Source organism: Hyla sarda, chromosome 4, assembly GCF_029499605.1.
Source record: "Hyla sarda isolate aHylSar1 chromosome 4, aHylSar1.hap1, whole genome shotgun sequence".
NCBI classification, from domain to species: domain Eukaryota; kingdom Metazoa; phylum Chordata; class Amphibia; order Anura; family Hylidae; genus Hyla; species Hyla sarda.
The window spans coordinates 69,585,393-69,600,429 of record NC_079192.1 but is presented as its reverse complement, the minus strand read 5'-3'; positions in this window follow the sequence as shown (position 1 = coordinate 69,600,429).

Sequence of the window (15,037 nt, the reverse complement as noted above, 5' to 3'; positions counted from 1 at the left end):
TATAGTGTAACCAGAGTTCAGTTGTAGCTGAGGTACAGTTGAGAGAAGTCTGAAGAGTCTGTGAGGTGATTCTGAAGGAGGCCTAGTCCAGCAACCATGGTTCTTCTACCAGTTAACCCCTGCGACTGGATGAAAGTCAAAGCCTGGCGTTAAGCGCCAAAGTCTTAAGGATTCAAGTCAAGTCCAGCACGTCAGTCAGTCAAGTTAGTATTTCAATTAAAGGAGTAGTCCAGTCCTGAAAAACGTATCCCCTATCCTAAGGATAGGGGATAAGTTTCAGATCGCGGGGGGTCCGACCGCTGGGACCCCGTGCAATCTCCCGTACGGGGCCCCAGCAGCCCGCAGGAAGGTAGTGTGTCGCCCACCGCACAAAGCAGTGGCTGACACGCCCCCTCAATACAACTCTAAGGCAGAGCCGGAGATTGCTGAAGGGGGAGAAGAAAAGTTTATTGTCTGCCGTTGTGAAAGTCCAAAGTCTGTGTCCGTCATGTGTAAAGTGCAAACAGAAGCCATGCTGCGTTATCCAAATTGATCGGTACCTGCAAGAGTTAATGCAGTCGGAGAAAAGCGCACAAAGAGAGCCCACAAAAGTCAGCGCCCCGCCCCGAGGCGTGGAAGTCAGGACTCCGTGCCGAATCCGAGGTGGGACCTAAATGGCGGCCCCTTGTTGCCCAGGGGGCGGCTGAAGAGGGTGCACTGGTGATGTGTTTCTGGCCAGCGGCCATCTTGCCGAAGTCTTCTATAAAAAGCAGTGCACAGCCAGACCTCTTCAGACCACTGGAAGTGAGCGAGAGGAGGAGTATGGCTGAATCCTGAGTCTCTATGAGTCCTAAAATGACGTGCAGCGCCAGTGAAGTCGGGGCGGCCGCCGCTCAAATGTTCCAGACGTTGGCGGACCATCTGCAGAAGCTGTTGCTGGAGGATTGGTATTTGCAGACTCCACTCGCTGAGAGCAACGACAGCTGGTCAGCTACCCCAGTCAGCGGAACACCCGGAAGAACTCCGCCATTATCTAGAGGGGTATCACCGATGAGGTTGTCGCCCCACCACCGGAACTGGGGAACCTAGGCCGAAATCGAGACAGAGGAGTCATATGCGAGTACCACCGGCGGAAACTGATTTCTCCACCCCGTCTATGCCCTCTAGCCCAGAGTCAGCCCCCCAGGTCCCGGAGCCCGTGTCACGTCCCCGGTCACCCCCGCTGCCATGGTGGGTGCTTGGCGATGAGCCCCATATTATCCACTATATGCTGTCCCTGCCTGGGAAAGAGCACCCCTCCAATTCCTGCAGCTTTGTCGGAGAAGTCTGAGCAAGAAGCGCGTATGGCTGCAATTGTGGAAGAGATGTGGGAGCAGAGGAGGCAGGAGAAGAGGAGGCAGGAGCTCCGTCGCAAAAATTTACCATTTGATGTGCACCAAGCGCAACAGAAAGACACCAAACATCTGGAGCATCTGTACATCAGGATGTTAGATCACCCGAGGTCAGGAGAGCCACCCCTAGTCCGGGGAAGAGCCACAGTAATCTAGTTTGACAAATCCGGGGTTATGGCACTTTGATGGACTGCCACCACTGTGGCACCGTACTTGTTAACAGAAGAGCGATAAAATGGGACTACACCTACACTCCCTAGAGAGCTGGGAGATTGTTGATTATACGCCAGTCTAGAGTGATCGAGGGGAATGGGTGGCAGGTGTGACCCGACCAAAGAACCCCACACAGCTCCCCTTCGTGTACTTTCCCTCAGAGGACTGGATTTCAGATCCCTTCGGCCTGCTGTCCCCTAAAGTGAATGGTGAAGTCCAAGAGGAGCATTTCCAGCATTTCCTATCAGCCCCAAAGTATGTATCTGGTCTGAAGAAGTCGTCTGCTGCTGATGTGCCCCGGCCTACTCCTGGCATTGAGGAAGTTTGGCCGACTCAACAGGAACCAACTAAAGTGCCTCGGCCTACTCCTGCTGAGGAGGAGGGTTGGTCGGCCCATCAGGCACCAACAGTCTGTCCCCCAGTGGCGCAAGCCGGTGCTGTTCAGATGGTAGTCACTGTAACTCCTACCATCTCGCATTCCAGTCTCACCAAGGTGTCGTGGAATACCACTGTTAATCCCATGGAGGGAGTTCAATCAAGAGGGCCCGCTTCATGTCCCAGCCCAGGAAGACCGGAGACTGGCCAGGCTAGGATAGAAAATATCCAGTCTAAGTGTCCTTATGGCAAAAAACACCTAACTTTTCTAATTTTGTCTCACTAAAAGTAAATTGAAGTGAAAAAAGTGAATTGGAGAGCTGTTTTTCTCTTTGTTTTCCAGTTTTGCAACGTTCAAGAAGATGTGCCTGGCGACCATGCCAAGAACTCTAACCGTAACCATATTCTTAAGTATGTACCTGGCTTAGGCCATGAACATCTAAGACTTACAGTACCTAGAACTTTTATAAGGGAACTAAATTAAATCACAGGGACAAATATCATAATGTTACTGAAGTTTGTCAATATGAGTCAAATAATAAAAAGTGTAACATAATGATGTTGGCTGCAGAAGTACTAATGGGCTACAACTGTACAAAATGTATATAAAAATGTTTATGTATATGTATATCAGTACCTTAAGTGGAAGTGTGAATGGGAGTGCTGAATCCCACAGAAGTCTATTGGTTTTAATTTGAGGTGGAATTCCACTGTGTGAATAGACCCTAAGAGGGATATTGCCAACTCTAAAAACATTGCTGTATTTATTTTTTAAAACAGCTCCACACCTGCCCTCAGGTTGTGTGTGTGGCATTACAACTCAACTTCAATGGAACTGAGCTGCAGTACTGCACACAAACTGAATAAAAGAGCGGTGCTGTTTCTAGAAGAAAGTAGCTATATTTCTCTAAACCTGGATCTATAGCCTTAAAGACAGACATCCCGCCCCTTCTTGATCTTGTTTAATGAATCAGCATCATAAGGCAGAGAGAGAGAGAGAGCTATTTTAATCTGCCACATTATTTATTGTGTATGTAGATACAGTACATACCTGTGACATACCAATAAAGATTAGGAAAGAAATTCAGCCACTCCTGATTCACATACCTTCTCCCAGCAACACCCAAGCACAACACAACTCCAATGTGTGTCTGGAAAATTCCCAGAATATAACATATTATAAAGGTGTTGGGAATTGCAAATGATAAAATTCTATGCAGTGGATAGACATTATTCCAGAAAGGTAAAAATGTTGGGAAGGATTTTACCTTATTAGCTTTGATAAACCTTAAAATATCTGTTTTGTTACATGATTGAACATTTTTAACTAAATAACAAGAATATAGACTTAGGCAATGTTTCCACATGGTATTTCTGCACATGTGCCAAAATGAGCACCAAAAAACTATGCAATGTGCCCCCATTGTTTGATCAGAGCTTCAGATATGGACAAATAGCTGATAGGGAGATAAAACAAATAAGGCTTCTTTCACATTGCCGTTGTGACATAGCAGTGCGACGGACGTCAGGGAACACGGGAAGAATAGCGGGAGAAAAAATACATCATGCAATGTCTTTTTCTCCCGTTACTCCTGTAAAAAAAAAAATTTCATAATAGTAAAAGAGATCTGTTGGGACCCATTGTTGCCCTGTCCGGATAACGGACGTTAAAGGCACACACAGAAATAAATGTGCCTAACGGACCTTTTCCGACGGGGCACAACGGCAGTGTGAAAGGGGCCTGATACCCTTGCCTTGCATGATTGATGTATGAAGCGCAGAGCTGCAAGCCAGACCTTGTACATAAATCATGCAGGGCATTGAGGGGTGGGGGAGGGAGGAGGCATGCATGCTGTAGCTAAGACTCTTGAGCTTACATGAAAAACATAATTGTTTAGATATCAGCTGGGAGACAGATATCATTTATTTAATCAACTATCTGTCCATGTCTGTAGCTCTGAGCACGACATAGAGCTGACAGATTTAATTTAAATGTGTTATTTTGGAAGTCGCTTATTTCAGCGTGGAAAATCTGTAGCAGATTTTGTTGCAACCAAATGACTTTATTGCGATCGCTGCAAATCTACAAATCCTCCACTACTATTGCAGATTTGCTGCAGGCCCATTAAAATCAATAGATTGCCTAATTTGCTGATTTTCTGCAACAAATATGCATGCGCAAACGATCCTAAGCATCAGAGATGTCGGACATTGAATTGGGGCTAATCTGCAGCCAAAAAGTGTCAAAATACCTTGCAAAAATAAGTGTCTACCCTTGGCATTTTTACTGCATGTTTTGTGGCTAGGGAAAAATACAGTGTGAACATGCCCTTAGAGATAATTGCCATGCGTCCTATTGGGCGGTTCTTATTCATCTGCACACTAATGCTTGGGATCATGCTAGAACTTCCTGCTTGATCTGGGTAAGTAGAAGCTGCTCCATTTTCTCGACTTTATATATGGCTTCTTAGATCACATTGTATGTAACACTAGTGAACTAAAAGTAAATATCTACCATAAGCGTATGTTCACATATCGCTTTTCAATCCTCCAAGTATTCAGCAGCAGATCCTCGGATTTCTGCTGCAGAGGTTCAGGTTGCAACCCTGTTCACATACAAATGGAGAATACACGTGTGAACAGGGTTGCAGAATCCCCACTCACATGCATGGAAGGTGGATTATCAAAAGATGGGATGTAATGTGTAATCTGTACTGAAAGCAACATCAAATCTAACGTGTGTGAACAGGGCTTAAAGGGGAACTCTAGTGGAAACAAGTGGAAAACAAATGTTTTCAAATCAACTCGTGTCAGAAAGTTAAACAGATTTCTAAATTACTTCTATTTTTAAAATCTTAATCCTTCTAGTACTTATCATCTGCTGTATGCTACAGATATACTACAGCGAAAATTGTGCAGTTCTTTCCATCTGACCACAGTGCTCTCTACTGACACCTCTGTCCATGTAAGGAACTGTCCAGATTAGAAGCAAATCCCCATACCAAACCTCTCCTGCACTGGACAGTTCCTGACATTTTGTGTCATTATAGATCACTGTGGTCAGACTGGAAAGAACTTCAAAAATGTCTCTATAGTATATCTGAGTATACAGCATCTGATAAGTACTGGAAGGATTAAGATTTTTAAATAGAAGTAATTTACAAATCTGTTTAACTTTCTGGCACCAATTGGTTGAATTGATAAAAAAAAAAAAAAATAAATAAAAAATTTCCAGGGCAGTACCCCTTTAACCTGTTGGGGACAGAGGGCGTACAGGTACGCCCTCGCATCCTGGTACTTAAGGACGGAGGGCGTATCTGGACAATTTGCGGCGAATCCGGGCCAATCGGGTCACTAGTGACCCGATCGCCTGGAAACTAAGAATGATTGGAGCTGACAGAGACCCCCTCCTATCCCCTGCCATTGGTCAATGGCAGTTGGGGCGGGGGGGGGTTAAAGTTCATTATCCCCGATCTGCCCACCAATCGTAGTCCGGGCAGAGCGGGGGGGAAGCATGGCCGGCTTACCTGACCAGCGGCGGCGTCATCGGAGCAGCGGCGGCAGCAGGAAGAGTGCAGCGGTGGAGGAGGCTGCAGTGAAGATCGCCGGTACGTGATCTTCACTGTGGGTGGCCTTCTAAAAGTTGTAAAACTACAACTCCCAGCATGCCCAGACAGCCTCTGGCTGTCTGGGCATGCTGGGAGTAGTGGTTATGCAGCACCTGGAGGGCCACAGTTTGGAGACCGCTGTGTAGTGATCTCTAAACTGTGGTCTTCCAGATGTTGTAAAACTACAACTTTCAGCATGCACTGACTGTCTGAGTATGCTGGTAGTTGTAGTTTTGCAACTGTGGCCCTCCAGATGTTGCAAAACTACAATTCCCAGCATGCCCAGACAGCCAGGGATGCTGGGCGTGTAGTTCTGCAATATCAGGCCCTTCATATGTTGCAGAACTACAACTCCCAGCATGCCTGGACAGTCTGGGCATGCTTGGAGTTGTAGTTTTGCAACATCTGGAGGGCTACAGTTTGGAGACCACTACATAGCAGTCTCCAAACTGTTCTTCCCCAGTTGTTGCATAACTACAACTCCTAGCATGCCCAGACTGTCCAGGCATGCTGGGAATTGTAGTTCTGCAACATATGGAGGGACAGATATTGCAGAACTACACACCGAGCATCCCTGACTGTCTGGGCATGCTAGGAGTTGTAGTTTTGCAACAGCTGTAGGCACACTGGTGGGAAACACTAAGCTAGAGTCTGTTTCCTAACTCAGTGATTCCAACCCGTGTGCATCCAGCTGTTGCAAAACTACAACTCCCAGAATGCACTGACGGTACATGCTGGGAGTTGTAGTTTTGCAACAGCTTGCGGCACACAGGTTGGAATCACTGAGCTAGAGTCTGTTTCCTAACTAAGTGGTTCCCCCACCAGAGTGCCTACAGTTGTTGCAAAACTACAGTTCCCAGGATGTACGGTCTATCAATGCATTCTGGGAGTTGTAGTTTTGCAACAGCTGGAGACTTGGGGCACCCCCCCCCCCCTCCCATGTGAATGTACAGGGTACATTCACAAGGGCGGGGGTTTATAGTGAGCGGAAAACTCACTGTGAACCCCAGCCAGTGCAAATGTACCCTAAAAACACTACACTATACTAATACTTAATAAAAATTAAAACACTACATATACACCCCCTTACACGTCAGGGTTTCCTAAATGGGGCCTCCAGCTGTTGCAAAACAACAACTCCCAGTTTTGCAGGGCAGCCATTGACTGTCCTGGCAGGCTGGGAGTCTTGCAACAGCTGGAGGCACCATGTTTGTGAAACACTGCTGTAGGGTTTTGGTGTAGACAGGCCCCATCCTTTTATCCGGGTCCACCCCTATTGCAAATTCCTCATTTAGGCCTCTAATGCGCATGGCGCTTTCTCACTTCAGAGCCCTGTCGTATTTCAAGGCAACAGTTTAAGGCCACATATTTCCGTACTCAGGAGTAATTTTGTTACAAATTTTGGGGGGGCTTTTTCTCCTTTTACCCCTTATGAAAAGGTAAAGTTAGGGGCTACACCAGCATGTAAGTGTAAAATAATAACAAAAAATTTACACTAACATGCTGTTGTTGCCCCATACTTTTCATTTTCACAAGAGGTAAAGGAGAAAAAGACCCCCAAATTCTCTAACGCAATTTCTTCCGAGTACGGAAATACCCCATATGTGGACGTAAAATTCTCTGCGGACGAACTACATGGCTCAGGAGTGAGAGAGCGCCACGTACATTTGAGGCCTAAATTGGTGATTTGCACAGGGGTGGCTAATTTTACAGCGATTCTGACATAAATGCAAAAAAAAAAACACCCACGTGTGACCCCATTTTGGAAACTACACCCCTCATGGAACATAACAAGGGGTATAGTGACCCATAACACTCCACAGGTCTTTGACAAATTTTTGTTAAATTTGGACATGAAAATTTAAAATGTGTTTTTTTCCCCCTGAAATGCTGGCGTTACCCCAAATTTTTCATTTTCACAAGAAGTAATAGGAAAAAAGCCTCCCAAAATTTGTAACCCCATTTCTTCTGAGTAAGAACATTCCCCATATGTGGATGTAAAGTGCTCTGCGGGTGTACTACAATGCTCAGAAGAGGAGCGCCATTGGGATTTTGAAGAGAGAATTAGACTGGAATTGAAGGCTACGTGAGTTTACAAAGCCCCCATGGTGCCAGAACAGCGGACCCCCCACATGTGACCCCATTTTGGAAACTACACCCCTCATGGAATGTAACAAGGGGTGCAGTGAGCATTTACACCCCACAGGTGTCTGACAGATTTTTTGAACAGTCGTCTGTAAAAATGAAAAATAAAATTTTTCATTTGCACAGCCTACTGTTCCAAAGATCTGTCAAATGCCAGTGGGGTGTAAACGCTCACTGCACCCCTTATTAAATTCTGTGAGGGGTGTAGTTTCCAAACTGGGGTCACATGTGGGGGGTCCACTGTTCTGGCACCACGGGGGGCTTTGTAAATGCACATGGCCCCCGACTTCCATTCTAACCTAATTCTCTCTCCAAAAGCCCAATGGCGCTCCTTCTCTTCTGAGCATTGTAGTTTACATCCACATATGGGGTATTTCCATACTCAGAAGAAATGGGGTTACAATTTTTTGGGGGCTTTTTCTCCTATTACCTCTTGTGAAAATGAAAAGTTTGGGGTAACACCAGAATTTTTGTGTTAAAAATCAAATTTTTCATTTTCACGTCCCACTTTAACAAAAGTTTGTCAATCACCTGTGTGGTGTTAAGGATCACTGTACCCCTTTTTACGTTCCTTGAGGGGTGTGTAGTTTCCAAAATTGTATGCTATGTGTTTTTTTTTTTTTTACTGTTCTGGCATCATGGGGGCTTCCTAAATGTGACATGCCCCCCAAAAACCATTTCAGCTAAATTCTCTCTCCAAAATGCCATTGTCGCTCCTTCCCTTCTGAGCCCTCTAGTGCACCCACAGAGCACTTTACATCTACATATAAGGTATTTCCTTACTCGAGAGAAAATGAATTAAAAGTTTTGGGGGACCTTTTTACCTTTTATCCCTTGTAAAAATGAAAAAAAAAATGGAGCTACAATAACATTTTAGAGTAAAAAATTTAGATTTTGATTTTTCTCCTCCACTTTGCTGCTATTCCTGTGAAACACCTAAAGGGTTAACAAACTTTTTGAATGTCATTTTGAATACTTTGAGGGGTGCAGGTTTCATAATGGGGTCCATTATAGGGGATTTCCAACATAAAGACCCTCAAATTCACTTCTAAACTTAACTGGTCCCTGAAAAATTCTGATTATAAAAATTTTCTGCAAAAATTGGAAAATTGCTGCTATATTCTGAAGACCTCTAATGTCTTCAAAGAGTAAAAACAGATCAACTTTATGATGCAAACAAAGTAGACATATTGTATATGTGATGTCCCTTTTCCTTACAAGCAGAGAGCTTCAAAGTTAGAAAAATGCAACATTTTCAAATTTTTCCTTAAATTTGGGAATTTTTCACCAAGAAATGATGCAAGTATCGACCTTAAATTTATCACTAACATAAAGTAGAATATGTCACGAAAAATAATCTTGGAATCAAATTTATAAGTAAAAGCATTCCAGAGTTATTAATACCGTATTTTTCGTCCTATAGGACGCACCGGCATATAAGACGCACCCAATTTATAGGTGCAAAATCTAAAAAAATTAAGATTTTGAACCCAACAGTGGTCTTCAACCTGCGGACCTCCAGATGTTGCAAAACTACAACTCCCAGCATGTCCGGACAGCCGTTGGCTGTCCGGGCATGCTAGGAGTTGTAGTTTTGCAACATCTGGAGGTCCGCAGGTTGAAGACCACTGGATAGGAGGTAATACTCACGTGTCCCCGCCGCTACGGACCCGTCACCGCTGCCCTGGATGTCGCTCCATCGCTGTCGCCGCGTCCCCGTGGTGTCCCCGACTCTCCGGACGTCTTCTTCCCCGGGATCCACGCTCTCCGTGGCCGTCATCACGACGCTACGCACGCCACTCCTATTGGATGTCGAAGGAGAGCGCCGGCCAAGCAGGGGATCCCGGCACGAAGCAGACACCGAGGAGGCAGGTAAGGTCCTGTAATCTGTTCGGGACAGCACGAACAGCCCAACTGAACAGCCAGGTTAGTGTCACTTTCCCTTCAGACACGGTGGTCAGCTTTGATCGCCGCGTCTGAAGGGTTAATACAGGGCATCACCGCGATCGGTGATGTCCTGTATTAGCCGCGGGTCCCGGCCGTTGATGGCCGCAGGGACCGCTGTGATAGGCGTGTATTGGCCAGTTTTGGGGAAGAAAAAGTGCGTCTTATACGGCGAAAAATACGGTACATAAAGTGATAGAGGTCAGATTTGCAAAAAATGCTTCTGTCCTTAGGGTTATAACAGACTCAGTTCCAAAGGGGTTAAGATTCCAGATCCCAGGCACCTAACCTGCATGGAAGCTTTTTTTGTGTGTGGCGAGGGTAAGAGGGGCAGTATGCCCTATAAAAGAAGTATCGGTATAAAACATTAAAAAGTTTGTTACTAAGAGAACTTTTTAGTAGGCTTCTGTCCTGAAGCGTCGTGGGGATCGTGTAGAGAATGATGCTATTTGCCATCTTATGATGAGATAAACAATCACGATGTAGAAAGATGCAGCATGAATCATTTCCTAATGCACCCACAAAGCACAGGCGTGAAATGCCAAACCTTATTTTACTTTTCATTTATTATGAACTCATAAATCTTAAAGGGGTACTCCGCCCCTAGACATCTTATCCACTATCCAAAGGATAGGGGATAAGATGTCTGATTGCAGGGGTTCTGCCGCTGGGACCCCCGCGATCTCTGTGCAGCACCCGCCACGCCCCCTCCCATAGACCTACATTGAGGGGGGCGTGGTGTGACATCACAACCCCCGCTCCAAGTGTCTGGAACAAAATGTCTTCGGAAAGTGAGTTTTGAAGCTATATATTTTTTTTGCTTTGGTTTTGCTTATGCATGACATATTTATCATAACTTTGGCGCACATAAGCGAAAAACAATAAAATACTTCAGAACCCCATTTTGTATGTTTCTTCCTCTCTTCTGCACAAAACTTTTTGTGAGACTTTTTAAAAGCGCCCTCCAAAAGCAGTTTTGTAAACCAGGTCTGAACTGCCTTTGACTTGCGACATTTTGGAGGGGTTTGCAACTTTTTTTTTTTTTTTTTTTTTTTTAAAGCCTTCCTGCGACATTCGCAATTCATAAATTCACATCGCAAAGTGAAAACGAAAAGCTTCAGTAAGGCTGTTTGCTCCTTTATGCGTACCCACAAAAGTTGCTAAAAAAAAATGCTTAGGTGCACGGGCGACATTTTGTGCGCCCAGAGTAAGCAAAAAAGAAAAGCTAGAAATACAATGATACATTGCCCCAATGGGTCCTTCTGTAGTACTGCACAGAGAACAAGGGTCCGACCAAGGGTCAGTCGCCATTAGCAACCCCCAATGTATCAGCTCACCATTCTATGGAGTACAAGTGTCCAAACAGGGCATATGGATAGGGAATGTGAGGAATTGGTCATCTTCAGAGGTTGTCGGCCGGTCCACATCCAATCAGCATACAAGCTCCAGACTTCCACAAAGGAGAAAATATCAGTTTGGGAAAGGGGAGGATAAAAATCATTATTAAAGGGGTACTATGATCTCATGAAAAAAATAAAACATAAAAATGCTGCAAAAGCATATAGCATTGCATACCTGCCTGCCCCAGTTCTGAAACCACCAAAAATCTATTTGGCTCTTGTACTTTTAGGTTGGGCAGTTGCTTAGTACTACATTTCCCAGAACCCATTGCTTTCCCTCAGCTCTTTATCACAGTTCTCCCACCCTGCCTACTCATCTTCCACAGCACTCCTGTCAGTTCTGAGCTGTAGCAGAATATCTCATTTCACAGCAGACACAGTGAGGTTGCAACACCTGCTATTCATTCCCTGTCTGCTCCTCTGCCTGTGGCAATGCTCAGAATGTTGTAATCCAGTATTTACTTACCAGGGTGGCTCCAGCATTTGCAAATCTACAACTCCCAGAGTTGTAGTTTTGTAACAGCTGGAGGCACCCTGGTTGGGAAACACTGCTGTAAACACACCTCATTCTTCCCTAAATGTCCCAATAAAGATATATATGTACATGACAAGGAGATGCTGATGTAGCTGTAAGGGCTGGTCAGAGGCGATGACATCACTTATGGGGTGGGACTAGAGCTCAGAGACAAGGGGGGCGATTTATCAAAACCTGTGTAAAGGAAAAGTTACCCAGTTGCCCATAGCAACCAATCAGATCGCTTCTTTTACTTTGCAGAGGCCTTGTTAAAAATGAAAAAAGCTATCTGATTGGTTGCTATGGGCAACTGGGCAACTTTTCCTCTGGACAGGTTTTGATAAATCTCCCCCAAGATCCAGCCACACCTTCTGAGACAGCAGAGGAAGATGCGTTGTCTTGGGAGAGTGGTAGGAGACAACACCACACAGAGAATGACAGAACTACACAACTTGACTACATAATACGTGAATGACGTAAACGCACGCTAAAACCAGTGACATTTGTGATAACACTATATCAGTTATATATCTTGGGGTGATAGTCTTGTTTGAATGTAATTTTCTGATACTGGAATACACCTTTAAATAAGATTGCAATCTAGCAATGTCAATCCTGATAAGCAGCAGGAAATTCTGAAATGTCATTGTGTTATCATTCTCTGTAAAAGTTACTGATAGAAGTTCCTTATTTTCTTAATGGCAGAGCCCAGCTACTTACATTACAATGGTTGTGTATATATTTTCATTTATTAAGTAATCGTATATCTTCAGCGCCAATTGATAAGATGCGACATTGATTCCTTCGTGTTTCTATCTGTTGGGAGACTGAATTGGTTATGACAAAGCGTCCCATGTCTCTATGTAGTTCGAGCCTTCTCATAGCTTTAATATGGAGTTATAGGGATCATCCTATCAGGACACTTTTCCGTATTTCACATTAAGGTATCGGCCTAACAGAAGAAAGAGAACAAGGAGAGAGCCCCCTGAGGATGCTTGGAGGATAGTCTCTATATCAGTGTTACCCAACCAGGGCGCCTCCAGCTGTTGCAAAACTACAACTTCCAGCATGCCTGGACAGCCAAAGGCTGGTTTGGAAACACTACTCTATATAAAGGGATTCTGTCATCTGCATTTCACATTCTATACTGTTGACACTGTAAGGATAAAGAAACACATAGGGGGAATTTATTAGTCATCCCTCAACATACGATGGTAATTGGTTCCAGGCGGACCATCGTATGTTGAGCACTTGTACATGGATGCCAAATGATACTCACAAGTCCCTGCCACTCCGTCCCGTCAGTTTGTTGCTCCTCTGCTGCCGCATAACTATGTCGCCGTCGCAACGTGATGACGGCGATGGAGAGCGACGGCGCAGGGGCAATCTAATGATGCAGCAGCAGAGGAGCGGCGAACTGATGGGCCGGAGCGGTGAACTGACGGGCCGAAGCGGTGGGGATATGTGAGTATCATTGAGCAGGGCACATTAAACGGCTATCCGGCAGCAGCTGAAGCAGTGAGCGCTGCCAGATAGCCGATTTTGCTATGGCTCCGGCACACAGCAGCAATATTTTGCTCCAGATGTGCAGTGGTCATGAATTTATCAACTGCCAATTTTACAAAAATGCACAAAAACACACCGCAAATAGTCCAAAAAATTCGCAAACTCACACCAACCCAAGCAGAACTCTAGACATTTTTTATGTCACTGCCTTCGTTAATGTACTTTCGTGAAATTTCCCACACATTGTGCAAACTTTCAATAAATTTCCCTCAACTCCACGAAATTCAACACAGAAAAAACGCAGAGAAAAGCAACTACAGACCAGGACCAAATGATAAATTCCCTCCCCATAGTACAATTCAGATACCTGTCTGTGCTTCCATAATTCAGAAAAATGAAAATGTTTTTTTTTCCATCTGGTGGCAAGAGTCAAAGAGGCGTTTTAAAGCCCCTGAAGTGCTGAGGGCTGGAACGCCTGCTCTCTCACCCCTTGTTGATGGACAATCAGCCTTCAAATCTTGTTTCTGCACTCAGCATATGAATTGTGGTCAGGTATGAGATATGGAAACAGGGCTTGGATTCCGTCTGACTGTCAATCAAGCAGGAACAGGGACGAGAGAGGGAACACCTCTTTGACTCTTAGCACCAGAGAATAAAAGCATTTTTCTACGTAATGGAAGCACAGACGGATATTTAAAAGGTACCATGTGTCTCTACACCCTAACAGCTATCTAACAGCATCAGCAGTTTGGAATGTGAATTGCAGCTCACAGATTCCCTTTAATAGTATCACAGTCACTTCAAGACACAAGGAGGATGAATAACCCAATGATCCAGGAAAAACTTATTTCTTACTACTTCAAAAAAGACACTCCTTCAGATCAGTCTATCATGATACACTTTAAATAACCCTTGCTGACGTGCATAAGTCAGGGATCTACATCCATAACACTATACAATGGATTGCGTCTGATGAAAGGTCTCTTTCCAACCAGAAATATGTTATATTGTGCAAAGGAATTCTCAATCTTCCTTCTTTCTGCGCTAGTCTTGACATCTATGTGTTATATTGCCACTATTTTGAGCATTAGGTTATATGTACATCATATTTGTATGAGCCTAAGCCATTAACATGTAGATAAAGAAAAAAAGAGAAAAGGCCCAAGGAGGCACCTAGTGCATTACTCTAGGAAGCAAGTAGCACCCCACAAAAAGTGGGGACAGGTGGGGGGACAGGTGGCCGCTCACCTGGAGCGTATATTAAATACGCATGTAACCTCAAACTGAGGTAGTGATGTAGGAATCTGTGCAGGCCCGCAGGTCTCTGGATGGATACAAAGGAAATCCTGTGAGTGAACTGGACAGCAAGAGAAAAGTGACCTTTTGCCAGGCACTCGGAAGTCCAAAAGATGTCACAACCAAGTCATGGAAGTGAATGAAGGTCCAAACTTTATTGGTAAATAACAACAACGCGTTTCGGGGTTAGCATACCCCTTCTTCAGATTGACAGATTAGTTAATCTGAAGAAGGGGTATGCTAATCCCGAAACGCGTTGTTATTTACCAATAACGTTTGAACCTTCATTCACTTCCATGACTTGGTTGTGACATCTTTTGGACTTCCGAGCGCCTGGCAAAAGGTCACTTTTCTCTAGCTGTCTAAGCCATTAACAAGCCATCTAAACGGCCCATTACTTAATGGGATTTCTGTTTTTTTATTTCAGAGGCACCAATTTGAATGGTACAGTTCCAGATTATGCACAAAATTACAATAATGTAATGTGAACATACCCTTATGAGAGATATTATAGCAGCTAGTCTCTACACCACAAAAAAAAATGGCAATGACAAGTAATAAGACAAACACACCCGAATGACAAAGTATAATTAAGATATTTTTTTTTATTTTCCTATAAAATAAAAAACACACAGCAGTCTGAACGAAATGGATATAAAAAAATCA